Here is a 17,777-nt window from a genome sequence, read left to right on the forward strand (position 1 = left end):
ATCCTGAGGCACACTGCAGGTTAAGTTGAGAACTAGAAGAGGTGAACGGGCTGAGTTAGACTTCCTGCATGCCACCCAGTTCAGAGCCAGACCTGAAAGGCCGGCTGACTGCAGATAGTCCACCAAAAACTACATGGTCAATCCCAAGTCGACCTCTAGCCTTAATCATCAATTAGCAACAGCATCACAATTTCAGTATGGTGGCCTGAGCGAAAACCAGCTTGAAGTAGGTGTATGAAGTTAGAGGCATAAAAATAATTACGCAGATGCTGAGCGGTAGATGTTTCCAGAATTTGACCAAGCAAGGAAGGAAAGAAATGTGACACAAATTCTTCAACAACTTAAGATCATCTCTTGGCTTCTTCAACAATGGGAAAAACACTGATCTTTGAAATGTGGTTGGGACAACTCCTTTTTACTTGTTCAGTAGTTTTAGTAATGGTCCAACAACAACTTCAGACAACTGGAGTTAAGGGATCCTTAGGGGATCCTGAATTTACCTTATGTATAAAGATGAGGGCGTCTTTCTGCAATGGTGAGATGCAGACCAGAAGGTGAATATTCCAGTCCCTACTTCCCTCTATTACATCCGTTTGAGAAAAGAAATAATTAACAGAAGTACTTTCCTTAATTAGCTTGACTTTACCAATGAAGAAAGTATTTAAGGAGTCACACAATTCCTGTGATGGTTTCAGCTCCTGAGTGACCTTCTTAGAGCTGGATAGTTCTTTAGGACTTTAAACGTCTTCTTTGGTTTGTTAGTGGTTTTCTTTATACAGCTACTAAAAATGGTAGACTTCACATTAAGTAACAGTTATTATAATCTCTCATGCCCTCTTTAAATAAATGTATATTTGTAATGTGATGAAATCTATATATTCATTTGTGACCCCAGAATGCAATCAAGGGCCAGGTTGTTGAGGTATAAATATAACACAATTTACACCAACTGCTACAGTTTGCATTTTACCATTATCTGTATATAACAAAATACACCATTAATGCAAGATTTTAAGTAAAACATAAGGGTTTGAAGGGCACCTTTCTTCATTCCCTGTGGGCACTACATACAGAAAAGGCCAAGTATCACATTGCCTATCCCATGCAATCAATGGAAAATGCAGACAGGATGCCCTGTGCACACAGTGTACAAAATGTGACAACCACACTTGAAGTTTTATGGCCATTTTATATGGGCATGTACAAAGGGAATGATCTGCGGCCATGCTCTATGTATTTACTAATATGAAGTCAGTTACATTTACTAATGTTTACAGCACAGAAAAGACTGGTGGCAAAGAGAAAATAAATGGACATTTTCAGCTTCTGGGCTAGACCTTGATTGTTCATCAGGGTACAAATGGCTGGAGTACTACAATCATTTTCACCAGGATGTTGTTGGCTTAAATTTCCCAAAAACTGTTGGTGCTAAATTACTATTTCTCAACTTCTCAATTGTGGACTAGGGGGCTTTGTGGAAGTGCAAAGGAAGATGACCCCATAATGGAGATACATTAGGTCTAAGCAACTTACAGCAGACTAGGTTCAAAGCCGAAAACATGTAGGTTTATTTAAATTTTAGAACCAATACATAAGGCAAAAATAGTAAATTCAAATCAAAATGCAAATAAAAAGGGAATTTGCATACTGCTTTCAGTCTGTATTCTAATTATAAAGTCAGAACCAAATACGGTATAGCATAGGGCAGTGGTTCCCAACCTTTTGACTTCTGTGGACCCCCACTTTACCATTACTGGAGCCTGGGGACCCCCACTGAATCTTTATAGGACTCTGGGGACCCCCTACTGAGACATTACTGAAAGGTGAGGGCCTAATCTGTTGATGTTATTTAGTTTTCTAAGCAGTCACGGACCCCCTGAGGAGGCTTTGCGGACCCCCAGGGGACCCCGGACCACAGGTTGGGAACTACTGGCATAGGGCAAAATAATGCATTGGCAAGCAGTCAGAAATAGGTCTACTCAGTTTAAAGGCAAGGGGAAATCCTAAAAAACCTCTAACTACTGAGTAAGTAAACAGACTAATGTGGTGTGTGCTTTCTAGGGAAAGCCAGGAAGGTCTCAGGAAATATTCAAAAAACAGCATGTTATATAGTTTTTCAGACAGAGAAATTGCACTGTTGGCATGGTGTGGAGAACAAGTTACTTACCTTAAGTAACACCTAATCTGGTAGAGTCACATTCTAGTTGCAGATTCCTTACCTTATGAATATTCCCCAGGAGGCAGACTGGTTCTGGAGATTTTTCTTGAGCAGTACCCCTGCTCGCAGTTAGGTAGCGTCGATCAGCCCTGCGTACATTATCGGCATCATCCACGGTGTTGCAGGTCCTATATAGGTGTCACCCCGGCACGCTGATGTCAATTTCTCTTCACACCTTTCCATGCCAGAAGCGCAGAGCCATGAAGGACACTGCCCACTGGTGCTGCAAAACTAAGGCCCTAAAAGGGGAGTCCCTGTCCCTAGAAATCAGTTCGCAGAGCGGGGAAGATGGGTTGGTTGGTAAGGAATATGCAACTAGAATATTTCTCTATCCGATAAGGCATTACAGAAGGTAAGTAACTTGTTCATCCGATAGAGACTTCTAGTTGCAGATTCCTTACCTAGTAAATAGATACCCAAGCAATATCATCCCCGGAGGTGGGACTGAAAACCAAGATCAAGCTAGAAAGTCCTGCAGGACCGAATGGGCCAAGTACCTGTCCCTACTGACCTGACTGTCCAGGCAGTGGTGTTTGGTGAATGTGTGCACGGATGCCCACGTTGCTGCCTGACAGATATTAGGGACTGATACTCTGCGTGCTAAAGCAGTGGTCGAAGCTGTAGCTTTAGTAGAATGAGCATGCAAACCTTCAGGTGGGTGCTTCTTGGCCAGAGTCTAGCAGATTTTAATATAGAGTATGACCCATCGGGAGTTAGTCCGTTTCTGCACTGCCTGACCTTTCTTCGCACCCACATAACCGACAAAGAGTTGATCATCCACCTGGAACTCTTTCTTATGATCAAGGTAGAACGCCAATGCTCTCTTTGGGCCCTAGTGGCAGAGTTTCTCCTCTTCCTTAGAAGGATGTGGGGCTGCATAAAAAGTAGACAAGGTGATGGATTGGCCTACATGAAAGGGCATGATCACTTTTGGCAAAAGGAAGCCCTAGTGTGAAGCACCACTTTGTCAGGATAGATGGAAAGGTAGAGTGGCTTAGATGACAACGCCTGCAGCTCACTCAACTTGCAGGCAGACGTAATGGCCACAAGGGAGGCTGTTTCCAAAGTGAGAAGCCTGAGAGGACAATTGTGAAAAGGCTTGAAAGGAGCGCATGTCAGAAATGTCAAAACTAAATTCAAATGCCATTGGGGCATGATGAATGGTGATTGAGGAAGCATATGAGTAAGGCCTTTAAAGAACCTATTACAATTGGAGACTTAAACAAGGAAGGATGATCAGGCAACCTCAAAAACGCAGCAATAGCAGGTAAGGAACCTTCGAGAGTGCCCATAGCAGACCCCGCTGGGGCAATAAAAATATAAACAAAAGAACCTCAGAAAGAGGGGCAGAAACGGGGGTCACCAGACTTTTTTGTGCACCATGCCACAAATTTTAACTAACGACAGGCGTATAGTATACTGTTTTGGTGGAGGGACGCCTGACTGCCAAGGTAATATTACAGACTTCGGGCGGAATGTCAAAAGCTGTCACCTGCCGCCAGTCAATTTCCACACAAGAAGGCAGAGACTGGACAGGTTCAGGTGGATAACCCTCCCCTGCTGCTGGGACAGAAAATACCCAGAAGGGGCAGTCTCATCAGAGGATTGATGGCCATGCTCAATAACTCGAGATACCAAACTCTTCGTGCCCAGTACAGAGCCACAAGGATTACTTGGGCCCAGTCGTTCTTGATCTTCTTGAGAACTCTGGGAAAAAGTGGTAGGGGCGAAAAGGCATACAGGAGGCCTGAGTTCCACTCAAGATGAAAAGCGGCGCTGAGCGATCGCCCATGAACACTCCAACATGCAATACTGCTGACAATGCTTGTTCTCTGCGGAGGCGAGCAGATCTAACCACTGCTGAAAGAAGCCTTGAGCCACCTTCGGATGAAGATGCCATTCGTGATCGACTAAGCATCGAAGGATGAGTTTGTCCGCTCTGAGGTTCAGAGAGCACGCCAGATGTTGAACCATCAGGAAATGCCCTGATGTTCCAGTCATGTCCAGAGGCCTCTTGACAAAGGGTCCACAACCCCACCCTGCCTTGCTTGTTGCAGTACCACATGGCAGTGGTGTTGTCCGTGAACACCTGCACTATTTTCCCCTTTGAGAGAGAGGGAAGAAAGGCTTTCAAATCTAGTCTGATTGCCCGGAGCTCCAACAAGTTGATGTGGAGTCCGGACTCTGCCAGAGACCAGATGCCTCTGATCTCCGCCTCTCCGATGTGACCGCCCCATCCCAGAATAGACACACCAGTCACTACTGTCAGACCTGGTTGGGGAAGAGAGAGGGATCTGCCTTAAACAATTATGGTTGGTTAACCACCACATCAGTTCTTGCGCAGTTTCCTCCGAGATCTGGACCACGTCAGAGAGATTCCCCTGATGCTGCGCCCACTGAATTTCAGGTCCCACTTGCAGAACCCACATATGCCATCCGGCATGTGGTACCAACAGGATGCAGGAGGCCATGAGGCCCAGCAGCCTCAGAGTCATTCTCACTGAAATCCAGGATAGAGGCTGAAACATCGGTATCATAGCCTAAGTATCATGGATTCGCAGCTCAGGGGGATAAGCCAGAAACTGCACTGTATCCAGAACTGCTCAGATGAAAGGGAGTACCTGAGAGGGAGTCAGGTATGACTTTGGCACGTTTATAGTAAACTCCAGCAAATGCAGAAGGTCCCTGGTTGTCTGGAGGTGATAGATGACAGCCTGGGGTGAGCCCGCTTTCAACAGCCAGTAGGTGAGGTAGGGGAAGACTGAAATCACTGACCTGTGCAGATGAGCTGCGACCACCACCATCACTCTGGTGAACACCTGAGAGGTGCTGGTAAGGCCAAAAAAGAACAGGGTGTACTGAGAGTGATTACGGCCAACCGTGAACTGCAAGTAACGTCTGTGGGCAGGCAGGACGGGGATATGGAAATAAGCATCCTGCAATTCCAAAGCTACCATCCGGTCTCCTGGGTCCAGGGCAGATAAAATCCAGGGCAGAGTGAGCAATTGGCCCAAAGGTCTAGGATAGGATGGACCCCTTGTCGTTTTTGGGTATCAGAAAGTTGTGAGCATAACAACCAAACCTACTTAAGAAACAGGAACCCTCTCTATGACTCCCTTGGCCAAGAGAGCAATAACTTCCTCTTGGAGAAGTGCCTAGTGATTCTCCTTCATCCAATCATAGGATGGTGGCATGAATTGAGGAGTAGTCTCGAAGGGGAGGGAGCAGTCCCTCTGGGCTACCTGCAAAACTCACCTGTCTGATGGACTGCCAGTGGAGCAGGTGATGGCAGATCCTGGATTCGACTAGCCCCTGATGGGGAAGTGTCAGAATAGGAATATGTGGAGGCAGCTGCAGGGAAGGAGACAAATGGGATCGGAGCAGTGGACTGACCAGACTGCTGGCTTCCTGATCAACGAGGACAGTGGATCCCACACCGTGCCACCATGCTAAGTAGCATGCGTGGCATGTTGGATGGCCCCTTCAGTAGCCACTGAAGGGGGGAAAAGCAGACTGAGGGGAATGAGAGGCGGCCGCCAGGCCCAAGGACCTGGCCGTAGCACAAGAATCCTTGAAGCGCTCTAGAGCCGAGTCTGCTTTCTCTCCAAAGAGAGGGGTGACACCAAGAGACATGTCCATAAGATTAACTAGGACATCCCCCAAAAAGCCAGACATCCTCAACCAGGTGTTGCGCCTCAAGGCCTTTGTTGAAGCAACTGCTCTGCCCAGTGAGTTGGCCGTGTCCACACAATGGGAGTTTGGAGCTGGTATTCTAAGGGGTCAAGAGACCTCTCTGCTTCCTTATCGTAACCTAGCCCACAGTCATAAGGTGCATGATTCGACACAGAAGGCAAGGCTGCTGCCGGCGTTGGAGTATGCGTTGTACAACGCTCATCTGGCTCAGTTTTGGAGTTTGCAATGAGGATGGGGACAGTGCCGCTTGGGGGCACAGGCGGTACGAGGAGTGTCTATGTTGGAGCCGGGGAAGGTTGGAGTGGTACGACCAGCTCCAATTTTGATCCAGGGATGGATCTGTGGGTGCCCCTCGGAGCAGAGGCTGAAGTCGATGGGTTGGAGCCTGAAGAGGCCCCTTCCGACTTCCCGGGGCCTGAAGGCGCTCCAGCAGAGTCAGACAGCCCAAAAATGAGGCGCATAGCCAAATAAAATGCTTTAACCGGGGCAGGGGTCGCTCTGGCTCCTAGAAACACAGGGAACCGTGAAGCTGGCCCAGACATAGGCTCTGCAGATGGAAGCCTCAATAGACGGTGCTCCAGCTCCTTCGTCTCGTGGCCCGACCTACAGGGTGATTTCGAAGAACATTTCACCTTCTTTAACTTCTTCTAATGCCTCAACTTACCTGAACGTCTGAGGACTTAGAGTGGGGCGACAAAGAGGGGTGCACTCTCAGACCAATCCCAACGCCTTCCTCTCGACAGAAATCAGGACTTACACGGAGCCGAGCACTGGGCCACCATCAGCTTTAGCCGTCGCTCCCTCAAAACCTTCGGATACATGGCCCGGCACTTGGAGCACGACTTTGGGTCATGGTCGCACTCCAGGCACCGAAGGCACACGAGGTGCGGATCACCCGATGACCGGACCCGCAGGGCTTGAACCTGATTTTTCTAGAGTACATCCTTGACACACTGGGAGTTATGCAACTTGAAAAAACTTTGGCAAAAGTCAAAAAAAGCCAGTCAAAAATTGACTGAGGGGTAGCTCTTCGGATCAATGCTGGCTGGCAAGGAAATAAAAGAACTGATGTTAGCATGTCGGGGTGGTGCCTATATAGGGCCTGACACCTGGAGAAAATTCACAAGGTAAGGAATCTGCAACTAGAAGTGTCTATTAGATACAAATAATATATCACAATATCCAATGGTGAAATGGAAACATACCACATGGAATTTACTTTTGCTCTACTACTAAGGAATAATCCTGTATTGTGAAAACAAAGGCTCATTCAAAACTACATACACAACCTCTGCTAGCCAAAGGAAATGGCTTTGTAAAGACACAGTCACCTCTGCTCCTTCCTCCAAAAGAATTAGAAACACGAAGAATATGTGTAAGAGATACAAGTGAACACATTAGAGTAGAACTGCTTGAATTAAGAGTATTTTACAAAATGCTGAAGGACACATTTTCAGTTCAAGCTGCACAGAGAGAAATAGGAAACCTAGCTAACGTGCAGTGTATAACAAATGTAAATATATTTGAGGCATGACTAGGCCTGTCAGCTTTAAAAACATTATTACGTCAAACAGTTCTGAATTAAATTATTTTCAACCTGTTCATGTTGAGCACATTTTATTTGTTTATTCTAAATTCACTTCTATAGTTTTCTTAGATCATGGTTTGGATCCACCGACCCAAAAAGGCTGCCAGAACAAAAGCAGCCAACTTACGGCATTCACAGCAGAAGTCACCTTTCAACAATTTTGGGACTGAGGTCATCAGTCATGAGTCAATCCTCCATTGACCTACACAACTGTTAGCATTTTTCTTCTGCAAATACGTCAAAATCAAGGGAACACATACATATAAAATAAAAAAGGATCGCAAAGTTCTGCAAGTGCCGCATTTAGTTTAATTGTGATGTCAATCTGTTTTTGTGCAGTCTTTGACAACAAATTCTATACTTTTCTGAACGAGAGGTAACATTTTAGGACCCCTCAGAACTCCCCGTGTGACCAATTAAGATCTAACTTAACAGGCTTAAACTCAAATTCAGAATCACCCCCACAGGCGCCAAACCAGATTGGAACTTTCGGAGCACTTCCCTCATGTGTCAGCTGGTGGCGTTGTGCAGCTCCACGTCAGGTGCATCCTGTAGGAAGCTTGCCTGGTGTGTGGTGGACATCTATCCTATATTGTTGGCACCTTATACCAGGTCCAGGCAACCCCTATTAGTGAATGGAGGCAGTGTCAAGGAAGCCAGGGCTGTCTAGAGGTAGCTGTGGATGAGATGCCAAGACTTATCTAGGAGACATGCAAAGCTTATGCAATATCACAATAGCCACACAGTAACTTATCACACATGAAAGAACCACAGTGCTACAAAAATAAAGGTACTTTATTACAGTAACACTACACTAGATTACTTATGGACAGTACCCCCAACCGGAGGTGAGTATATTTTATTTATATATATATATATATATATATATATACACACACAAAGCTATCAGAAATTAGCATAGAAACAACAAGTATTGGCAAGAATTGTAGAAAATAGCTAGGACCCTAGGGGAGGGCAAAACCATATACTAAAATAAAATAGTGGAATGTAAAGTCCCCCACCCAAAGGTATGGAGTAGTTAGAGGGGAGCTGGGAGAACCCCAAGAGGTAAGTACCTTAGTGACCTCCAGTGACCAGAAGGGCAGAGGTAATTACCTGGTTTTACCAAGGACTAACAAAAGGACTTAGAAAATGGATTGTGCAAGAACAGGACCAGGCCAGAGGATACCAAAGGTGGATTTTGAAAAAAAGAGGCTCTGCAAAAGAAGGGGACAGAGTCCACTCCACGGTGGAGTGTCCAGTTGGGTCAGGAGCCACTACCCACGCTTCTGTGGATGAAGATCCTGTTCGACGGGGGAAGAAGATGATCAGCTATGGAGTCCAGGAGCAGCAGAGAAGTCCTTGGAGCAGCGCAGATGATGTCCCACGTCAGTCGTCGGGTTGCAGATGGTCAGTGGTTAGGAGAACCATCAATAAGCCTTGGCAAATGCAAGAGGAGGCAAAAGAAGAGTTGCAAGACTGAAGAGGACCAGCAGTGTCCAGGGGACTCAATCCTTGAAGGGGAGTCCAGGTGACCCTCAGCAGTCGAGAGAGTCAGTAGAAGCAGTAGCAGTCCCCACAGGCAACCCACTGGCAGCAGGTGCATTAAGTTGCAGTGAGGCCCAACTAGAACACCTGGAGAGGCGTCCCGCGTAGCTGGAGCAGCAGAGGAGAGACTGTCCTTGCAAGGATGAAGTGCGGGGGCCAGGGGCTACTCAGAACCTGAAGTTCCGTTGGAGCAGGAGACCACAAGCCTTGGTTGCTGCAAGAGTCACAGTGCACAGGGGTACTGTCCTGCAAGGACAGGCAAGGGGCTCACAGTCTCCAAAGTTGGACAGAAGGCAGAGAGGACCAAGGAGACCACTCCAGATTACCACCTGTGATGCAGGATCCACAGTTCCAGCGGAGAGCCGATCCACGCAGCCGGATGTCGTTGCTGTAGGTGCCTGCAGATGCAGGGGAGTGACTCCATTGTTCCAAGGGAGATTCCTTCATGCTGCTTAGTACGGATGAGGTCTTCACAACCCCAAAGGATGCACCGACGGGGAAATTTGGCAGTTGCTGGAAGGAGCCGGGAAAACAATGTTGCAAGGCGAGGTCTTCTTAGGAGTTGCAGTCTTGTCGGTTCTTGAAGTATCCAGTTGAGGTTCCGGTGGCCAGGAGCAGGAGTAAACAATGCAGAGGAGTCCTGGTAGAGTCTTGTATGTCGAATCTGGGGACCCATCCACAGGGGAATTCCTAAATAGACCTAAAAGGGGGGTTGGTCACCTAGCGAGGTGACCACATATCAGAAGGTGCAGAAAAGTGCCCCTTTTTGCAACGTTACCCCGCCCTCACACTTTTTGCCTGATATTGATGCTGACTTGATTGAGAGTGTGCTAGGATCCTGCTAACCAAGCCCTAGCATCAGCGTTCTTTCCCAAAATCTCTACCATTGCTTCCACAATTGGCACACTCTTGGCACACAGTTAAGTCTCTTGTAAAAGGCACCCATGGTACCCAGGGCCCTGAGGCCAGGGAAGGTCCCCAAGGGCTGCAGCATGTATTATGCCACCCTAGGGGACCCCTCACCAAGCACATGCACACTACCTTTGCAGCTTGTGTGTGCTGGTGGGGAGTATAAAGTATATGGGCTGGGAGTTGTCATTATGAACTCCACAGCCCCATAATGGTTTCACTTTAGTCTGGGAAGTTTGGTATTCTACTTCCCAGCACCATAAACCTACACTGATGCCAGTGTTGGATTCATTGAAAAATGCACCCAGAGGGCATATTAAAGATGCCCCCTGTATTTTAGCCAAGCTTCTAGTGCAGGACTGAAAGGTCTGTGCCAGCCTGCCACTTGCAGACAAGTTTATGAGTACGTGGGGTCAAAGCCTTTATGCTCTCTGTGGCCAGAAACAAAGACTGCACTGGGTGGAGGTACTTCACACCTGCCCCCTGCAGGAACTCTAACACCTGGTGGTGAGCCTCAAAGCTAGTGGAGATGCCTGGCCCCCAGCCAAAGCCCCACTTGTGGCAGCAAGCCTGGAGGGAAAATTCAGGAAAACCAGGAATGACCACTTCAGCTGGGACCACCCCTAAAGTGTCCAGAGCTGAAGTGACCCTTCCTCGCAAAATATTCCATCTTGGTTTGAAGGGCAGGGACCCATAGGGTTAGGTCTGTATCTCCCACCTCGAAGGGAGTGGACACCGGAAGGGTGTAGTCACCCTCAGGGTGAGTAGCCATTGGCTACTGCCCTCTAATCATTGTAATGTCCCTAAATTCAGGATTTAGGAGCTCCCCTGAACTTACCTCAAAAGATTCCTGGCGACCTCAAGAAGGAGACAAGAAGAAGTACTGCTAAGCTGACCCCCAGCAGAGAAAACTGCAGATACCAACTAGTGGCCTGTCTCCAGCTTCTGAAAACCTGTTACAAGGCGGCGACACATCCTGCAGGACCAGCCTCAAGAGGGCTGCCTGCACCCCAGAGAACCAAGATCTCCCGTGGACAGAGGCCCGGTCTAGAAGGAAACACCAGCAAAAGACTCCAGAATCGCCCCGGATCTGGGAGTCCTGTCCAGTCTGCACCCGACGCCCACGGCCAGTGCCCAGGTGGCCCAACCAACTAGTGCTGGTTCCCAGGTGATTTTGACCTAGTGTCTACCCTGGGTTGACCCCTCCTGTCCAACACGACACTGCCTGCAGCCTAAATCCAGAAGACCCCCCTGACTGCCACAGAACCGGAAGAACATTCCTGACGGCAAAAGGTACCCCTGAATTCACAGCCCCCTGGCCTTGGGGATTCCGATCTTCGGTGCAGGAACATCAAGTAGGTGACCCATCCAGCTTTTGGTTTTCCGGAACCGACCCCCTGAACTTCGTCTGCAGCATCTTTTTGACCTCCGGGATCCTCCTATAGGAAAGCATTGGGAGCCCAACGCTGTGTTTGCACCCTGCTCACAGCCGCCCCTTCGCTGCTGAGTGTGTGTGTTTGGTGCCGACCTGTGCCCCCGCCCGGTGCTCCTCTAAACCCCATCCAAGTCTGTCCTACGAAGACGGGGGTACTTACCTGCAAGCAGGCCTGATTCTGAGTGCCCCCAGTCTTCATAGGAACCCTTGTTAAATCGACCTCAACTGTGACCGCTGCACCCGGCCAGCCCCGTGCTGCAGGTGATGGGTGTTTGGGGTTAACTTGAATCCCAACCTGTGGACATTCTAGCCCCCAGAGACTGGAACTGTAAGTCTGGTACCTCAAAACTGTGCTAAAATTTCTTCCCCCTAGAAATGTTTCTGAAAATTGCACTGTCAACTTTTAAAACAGATTATTGCAATTATTTAAAAAAACGTATAACTTGCCAAACCGAAAAAAGTGGTATTGATACATATATTGGATACTTACTTGCAAATGTACTTACCTGCAACTTGAATTTTGTGGTTCTAGAAAGAAAATAACAAAATAACAAAATATATTTTTGCTATATAAAAACAACTGGCCTGGAGTTAGTCATTGATTGTCTGCTTCATTTATTGCCTGCGTGTGTACAACAAATGCTTTGCACTATCCTCTGATAAGCCTAACTGGTCAACCACACTAACACAAAAGAGAGTATTAGTGTTATCTACTTTAGCCTCTGTTAAACCCACAGACTCTGAGCACACTATATCTCATTTTGATATTGTATATACAGAGCCAGCCTCTTACAGGAGGAGTCTCTGACGTCACCTGCCTGACCTGGCCTCTCAGATGCTCCCAGGGGCCTCTGCCCATCTTGGTTTCAAGATGGGAGAATCGAATGGCCACCTGGAGTAGCTCTGGGCACCACCCCTACGTTGATGATGGAGAGGAGAGTGGTCACTCCCCTTTCCTTTGTCCAGTTTGGCGCCAGAGCAGGGACCGGGGATCCCTGAGCTGGTGCAAACCGGTTCATGAAAAGAGGGCACCAAATGTGCACTTCAAAGCAAACTGGTGGGGTGGTGAGGCTACCCCTCCCAAGTCTTGTAACACCTAATTCCAAGGAAGATGGTGTTGCCTCCCCTCTTTCACAGGAAATCCTTAGTTCTGCTTTCCCCTGCCTGAGCTGGTCAAGCAGCAGGAGGGGAGAAACTTGTCTGAGGGGCTGCTGCAGCGTGGGCTGCCAGAAAAACCCTGGAAAATGGGTAGGAACAATACTGGGAGGTCCTTTAAGGAGACCCATAGTGCATGGAATCATACCGCCAATACTGGCATTAGTATTGGGGTTTGATTCCAACATGTTTGACACCAAACATGCCCAGGTTCGGTGTTACCATTATGTAGATGGACACAGCTGTCCAGTATTCATTACACAGGTAAAATGGCTTCCCAGCACTTACAAAGTCAAGTGCAATGGAACTAGAGCTCGTAGGGGCACCTCAGCTCATGCAGAGGTGCCCTCACTCACAGGGACCTGCACCCTGCCCTTTGAGCTGGAAGGGCCTACCATAGGTGTAGTGACCTATGATGAAAGGGCGCTCACACCTTTTCAAGCAGGCTGCAATGGCAGGCCAGCAGACAGATTTTGCATGGGCTCCCATGGGCGGCATAATACATGCTGTAGCCCATGGGGGAATCCTGGTGTCCTAATGCCCTGGGCACCCTAAGTACCATATACTAGGGAACACCAGTATGCCAAGTGTGGTGTGCACAAAGGTCCTAAGTAACCACATTTGGAGGGAGAGAGCACAGTCACTGGGGTCCTTGTTAGCAGTATCCCAGTGAAGACAGTCTAACCACACTGATAGCAGACAAAAAGTGGGGGGTAACCATGCCAAAATGAGGGTACTTTCCTACATATCCCAAATATGATGTTGGGGGCCAGATTATTTGTGCCACCTCTGTGCGCAGACATCAGTTTCTTTTTAATCTCTACTGCACTGACAGATGCTGAGCCAATGAAATCAGAATATGGCAGTGTGCAGACTTGCAGGCTGGGATCTTGTTAATGGACTGTATTTGTCAATTTTACAGAACGGGACAATGATGGGTGGGTGAGGAATCTAGTTAGCCTTTGTCAGGAAAGGTTTCTTGTTCTTCTGACAGACTTCTAATCGCAGACTCCTCACATTGTGAATAGGTATTAAAGCAGTACACCTCTACCGGTGGTGGGCATGTGGAATGGCTTAAACCAGGAATTCTGATTGGGTGAAGTGCCCATCCAGTAATGTTTCGAGAACATGTTGACAGATACCCAAATTACGGCCTGGCAAATGTCCGGAACTGGCACACCCCTTCTTGCCAGCACAGTAGTAGCTGCATTCACTCAGGAGGAAGGAGCGCACAAGCCTTCTAGGGGCTGCTTCTTAGCTAGCAGATACCCCATATCACAATCAATTTGGAGATTGTCCTCCTTTGCACCACTTTGCCGTTCTTAGCCCTACAGAAACCCATGAAAAGTTGGTTGTCTTGTTGGTAGTCTATGGTTCGGTCCAGGTAGAAGTTAAGCGCTGTGTAAGGGTTAAGGCGATGAAGCTGTTCCTCTTCCTTGGAGAGATGAGGAGGGGCATAGAAAGGTGTCAAGGTAAGAGACTGCCCTATGTGGAAAGGCGTGACTACCTTGGGCAGGAATATTGCTTTTGTTCAGAGGACCAATTTATTCAGAAAGAAGGATGTGCATGGTGGAACTACTGACAAAGCCTAAGCAGACCCTGGAGAGAAGACGACTTTGGTGTTACAAATCAGCCTTCATCCTCTTCCTTAATGTTTCCCCAAACCTTCATCCTCTCTCACCTTGTCATAACCCAGCCCTACACGTTTTCACCAACCAAACTGTATGACATTCTCGTGTCAATCAAGATGGACAAATGACACTAGAGTGAAATGTTTCTATTTAAGCATCCTTGAGAAGGTTATTGTTTCATGTCTCTTTTTAGTGACTACATTGCTAAATGTTTATTTATTAACATGTGCAGTTAATTAAAACCATTACATGTACCATAACTCAAATAACATACATCATAATTCCGCTCATTGCTAAGTGTACATAACAAGCACCGAATTCTCAAATGCGGAAAGATTTGACAGGGCATTTTTTCAGTCTAACTGGAAAAAATATTGTCCTTCAAGCAGGGTGTAGTATATTTTTAAAGGTCTTGGAGAAAGATCCCCTGATGTTTGGGAGTCTGGAACTCAAGAACAAATCGGGCCATGTCCATTGGGATACAATGAGGGGAGGGCAAAAACAGTCCTGTATCTTCACAGTTCAACGTGAGATGTTTACTAATACTACAGGTCACAACGTAACTACAAGGTAAATCCGATTTCAAAACACTGAAAAATTACAGACTCCTGAGTTGGGGTGGTAATGGATTCGCAAAAGGTAAGAGGTCCCAATGGAACCCCTTCCACTTTGTGAATTACAACAAAAAAATGCAACCCTGTTTGTTTTAAGGAAAAACGGGGTGCGTTAAAAAAAAAAAAAAAAAAAGGTTACTTTATTTAAAGGCGCTCACAGACATGTTGGCCTGATGACCACAGCAGGCAACCATCAATGTGACTGCATCCAATTGGAGTAAGCCACAACTTGCGACTTACCTCAATAAAATTCATGAGGCAGATTGGAATGTGACCCACTCCGAATGGGAATTTGCGATCTGACCTATTGGTACATAAATTGGTCTACAAAATTCAACACTGGTGACAATCTGCGACAAGTGTTTTCTACATGAGGCTGTTAGACTTGGCATCCTTGGCGTGGTCTCCCCTAACTGTCTGCCTCTGTTTCCCAGGTTGGTGATGTGTGCTGGACTCTGTTTTTGCTATTTTTGTTACTCTAGGCACTTTACCACTGCTATCCAGTGCTAAAGTGCAAGTGCTCCTATATAAAATGTTTATGTAATTGGCTTCCCATGATTGGCATATTTGATTTAATGGTAAATCCCTGGTACAGTGCACTAGAGGTGCCCAGGGCCTGTAAAGAAAATGCTAATAGTGGGCCTGCCGCACTGGTTGTGCCACCCACATGAGTAGCCCTGTAAACATGGCTCAGACCTGCCACTGCGGCGTATGTGTGTGCAGTTTTAAACCGCCAATTCGACTTGCCAAGTGTACCCACTTCCCAGGCCTAAACCTTACCTTTTCCTACATGTAAGACACATGGTAGCCCCATGGGCAGGGTGCAGTGTATGTTAAAGGTAGGACATATACTAATGTGGTTTATATGTATTTTCACTGTTGCAAGGCCTATCTCTCTCATAGGTTAACATGGGGGATGCCTTTAAAAATGATTTAAGTGTAGATTCCCCTTGGGAGCAGATAGATATGTAGAGTTTGGGGTCTCTGAGCTCACAATTTAAAAATACATCTTTTAGTAAAGTTGGTTTTGAGATTGTGTGTTTGAAAATGCCACTTTTAGAAAGTGGCATTTTCTTGCTTAAACCATTCTGCGAGTCTGCCCGTTTGTGGATTCCCTGTCTGGGTTAGTTTGACAGTTGAGCTGTTTGCACCTCTCTGTAGACAGTGACACAAAGGGAGCTGGGGTGTAGCCTGCATATCCTGATGAGCCATCTGTGCTAGGAGGAGGGGGAAGAGTGGTCACTAACACCTGAAAGGGCTGTGCCTGCCCTCACATAATGGAGTCAACCCCCTGGTGTGTTTCTGGGGCCTGGCCTGGGCAAAGCAGGATTTCACAAACAAGAGAGACTTTCCTTTGAAGTAGGCCTACTTCAAAGGCAGAACTGGGTATAAGAAGGGCACCCAAACCCCTGGAAATTAGATCAGTTCTGGACATCAAGAGGAACCTCTGCCTGGAGAAGAGCTGAGGAGAAGTGCTGCCCTGCCAGTGACTGTGCTTTGTGGAGCTATCCTCCAGTTGAAGCTTCTGCCTGTGCAAGAGGACAAAGACTGGACTTTCTTATGCATTCCTGCTTGTGAAGAAATCTCCAAGGGTTTGTCCTAAGCTTGCCTCCTGTTGTCGAAGTCTCAGGGCCATCAAAGACTTCTCCTGCCAGCACCTGGACTCTCTGCGGAGACTCCTGCCAGGTGGTGCCCAATCCAGTTCCTGGGGCCTTGGAAGGTGAAGCTGGCAGACCAAGACTAAAAATCCACGCACAGACTGCCATGCAGGGAAAATTTCGATGCACCTTCTGAGACGCAGGTGAGAAACTACGCAAAGCCGGCTTCGTGGATGAAATCTATGCTCCACCTGCATCGTGGCTGGAAGTTCGACGCACACGGCTGGAGATATGACGTGCAACACCCGCTGACTGAGGCTGATAACGCCGAAACCTACATAGCGCGGTTTTGCGATTACCGTGTGGCAGGATTTTCAACGCAAACATCGCTGGGCGTGGAAAAATGACACAAAGCCTGCCTGGACCCGAGGTGCCTGTCCGGATCGATGCACTGCTCTCCTGCAGAGAGGAAAAATGACATACGCCGACCCGACCAGAGAAGGAATGACGCATGATCTTGCTTACGAGTGAGAAATCGACGCATTGCTGGCCTTTTCCGATGCACACTGCACACTCGCCCGTGCGGTGTTATTTTGACGCAACCCAGGTACTTTTTCACGCTAACAGCGTTAGCACTGTTTTCTAAAGGATTTAAGACTCTTTTGCTTTTTAATTCCTAACTTGACTTGTGTATGTTGGAGTTTTGTCGTTTTGGTCTTGTTTTGTTTAGATAAATATTACCTATTTTTCTAATCCTGTGTCGTGCCATTTTGTAGTGTTTTCACTGAGTTACTGTGTGTATTTGTGCAGATACTTTACACCCAGGCTCTGAAGTTAAGCCTGCCTGCTTGTGCCAAGCTACCAAGGGGATGAGCAGGGTTAACTGAGGGTGATTCTCCTTTACCCTGACTAGAGTTAGGGTCCTCGCTTGGACGAGGGTAACCTGACTGCCAGCCAAAGATCCATTTCTAACAGAGGCCCTTAGCAGTATAACTGGATTCATATGTCTCATTAATAACAGTGAGGTTAATTGAGCCAACTCAACGAACGAGTGAACTTCCACGCTCCTACTCGACTCCTCCGCTCTGCTGCCCTCGTCTTCGCCACAGTCCCCGCATCCAACGCACCACCTCCGGAGGCAGATCCTTCTCCTACCTCGCCTCCAAGACCTGGAACTCCCTCCCCACCAACCTACGCAAGACCCAGGACCTCCTGACTTTCAGAAAGCACCTCAAGACATGGCTTTTTGAGCAGCAAAACGGCATCCCCCCTACCACCCCACCAGCAGCGCCTTGAGACCCTTTCAGGTGAGTAGTGCGCTTAACAGATTTTTTTTATTGATTGACTGATTGATTTAATTGTCATATGCGGTATGACCCAGAAAGATT

General features: G+C 47.4%; 1 protein-coding gene across 2 annotated transcripts in view; it reads right to left on the reverse strand.

Annotated features, from left to right (window-relative positions):
* The window catches only part of TAF2 (TATA-box binding protein associated factor 2), a 663,535-nt gene that overhangs the window by 58,681 nt on the left and 587,077 nt on the right, over positions 1-17,777 (reverse strand). The window lies entirely within an intron of this gene.

This window comes from Pleurodeles waltl, chromosome 2_2 (genome assembly GCF_031143425.1).
Source record: "Pleurodeles waltl isolate 20211129_DDA chromosome 2_2, aPleWal1.hap1.20221129, whole genome shotgun sequence".
NCBI lineage: Eukaryota > Metazoa > Chordata > Amphibia > Caudata > Salamandridae > Pleurodeles > Pleurodeles waltl.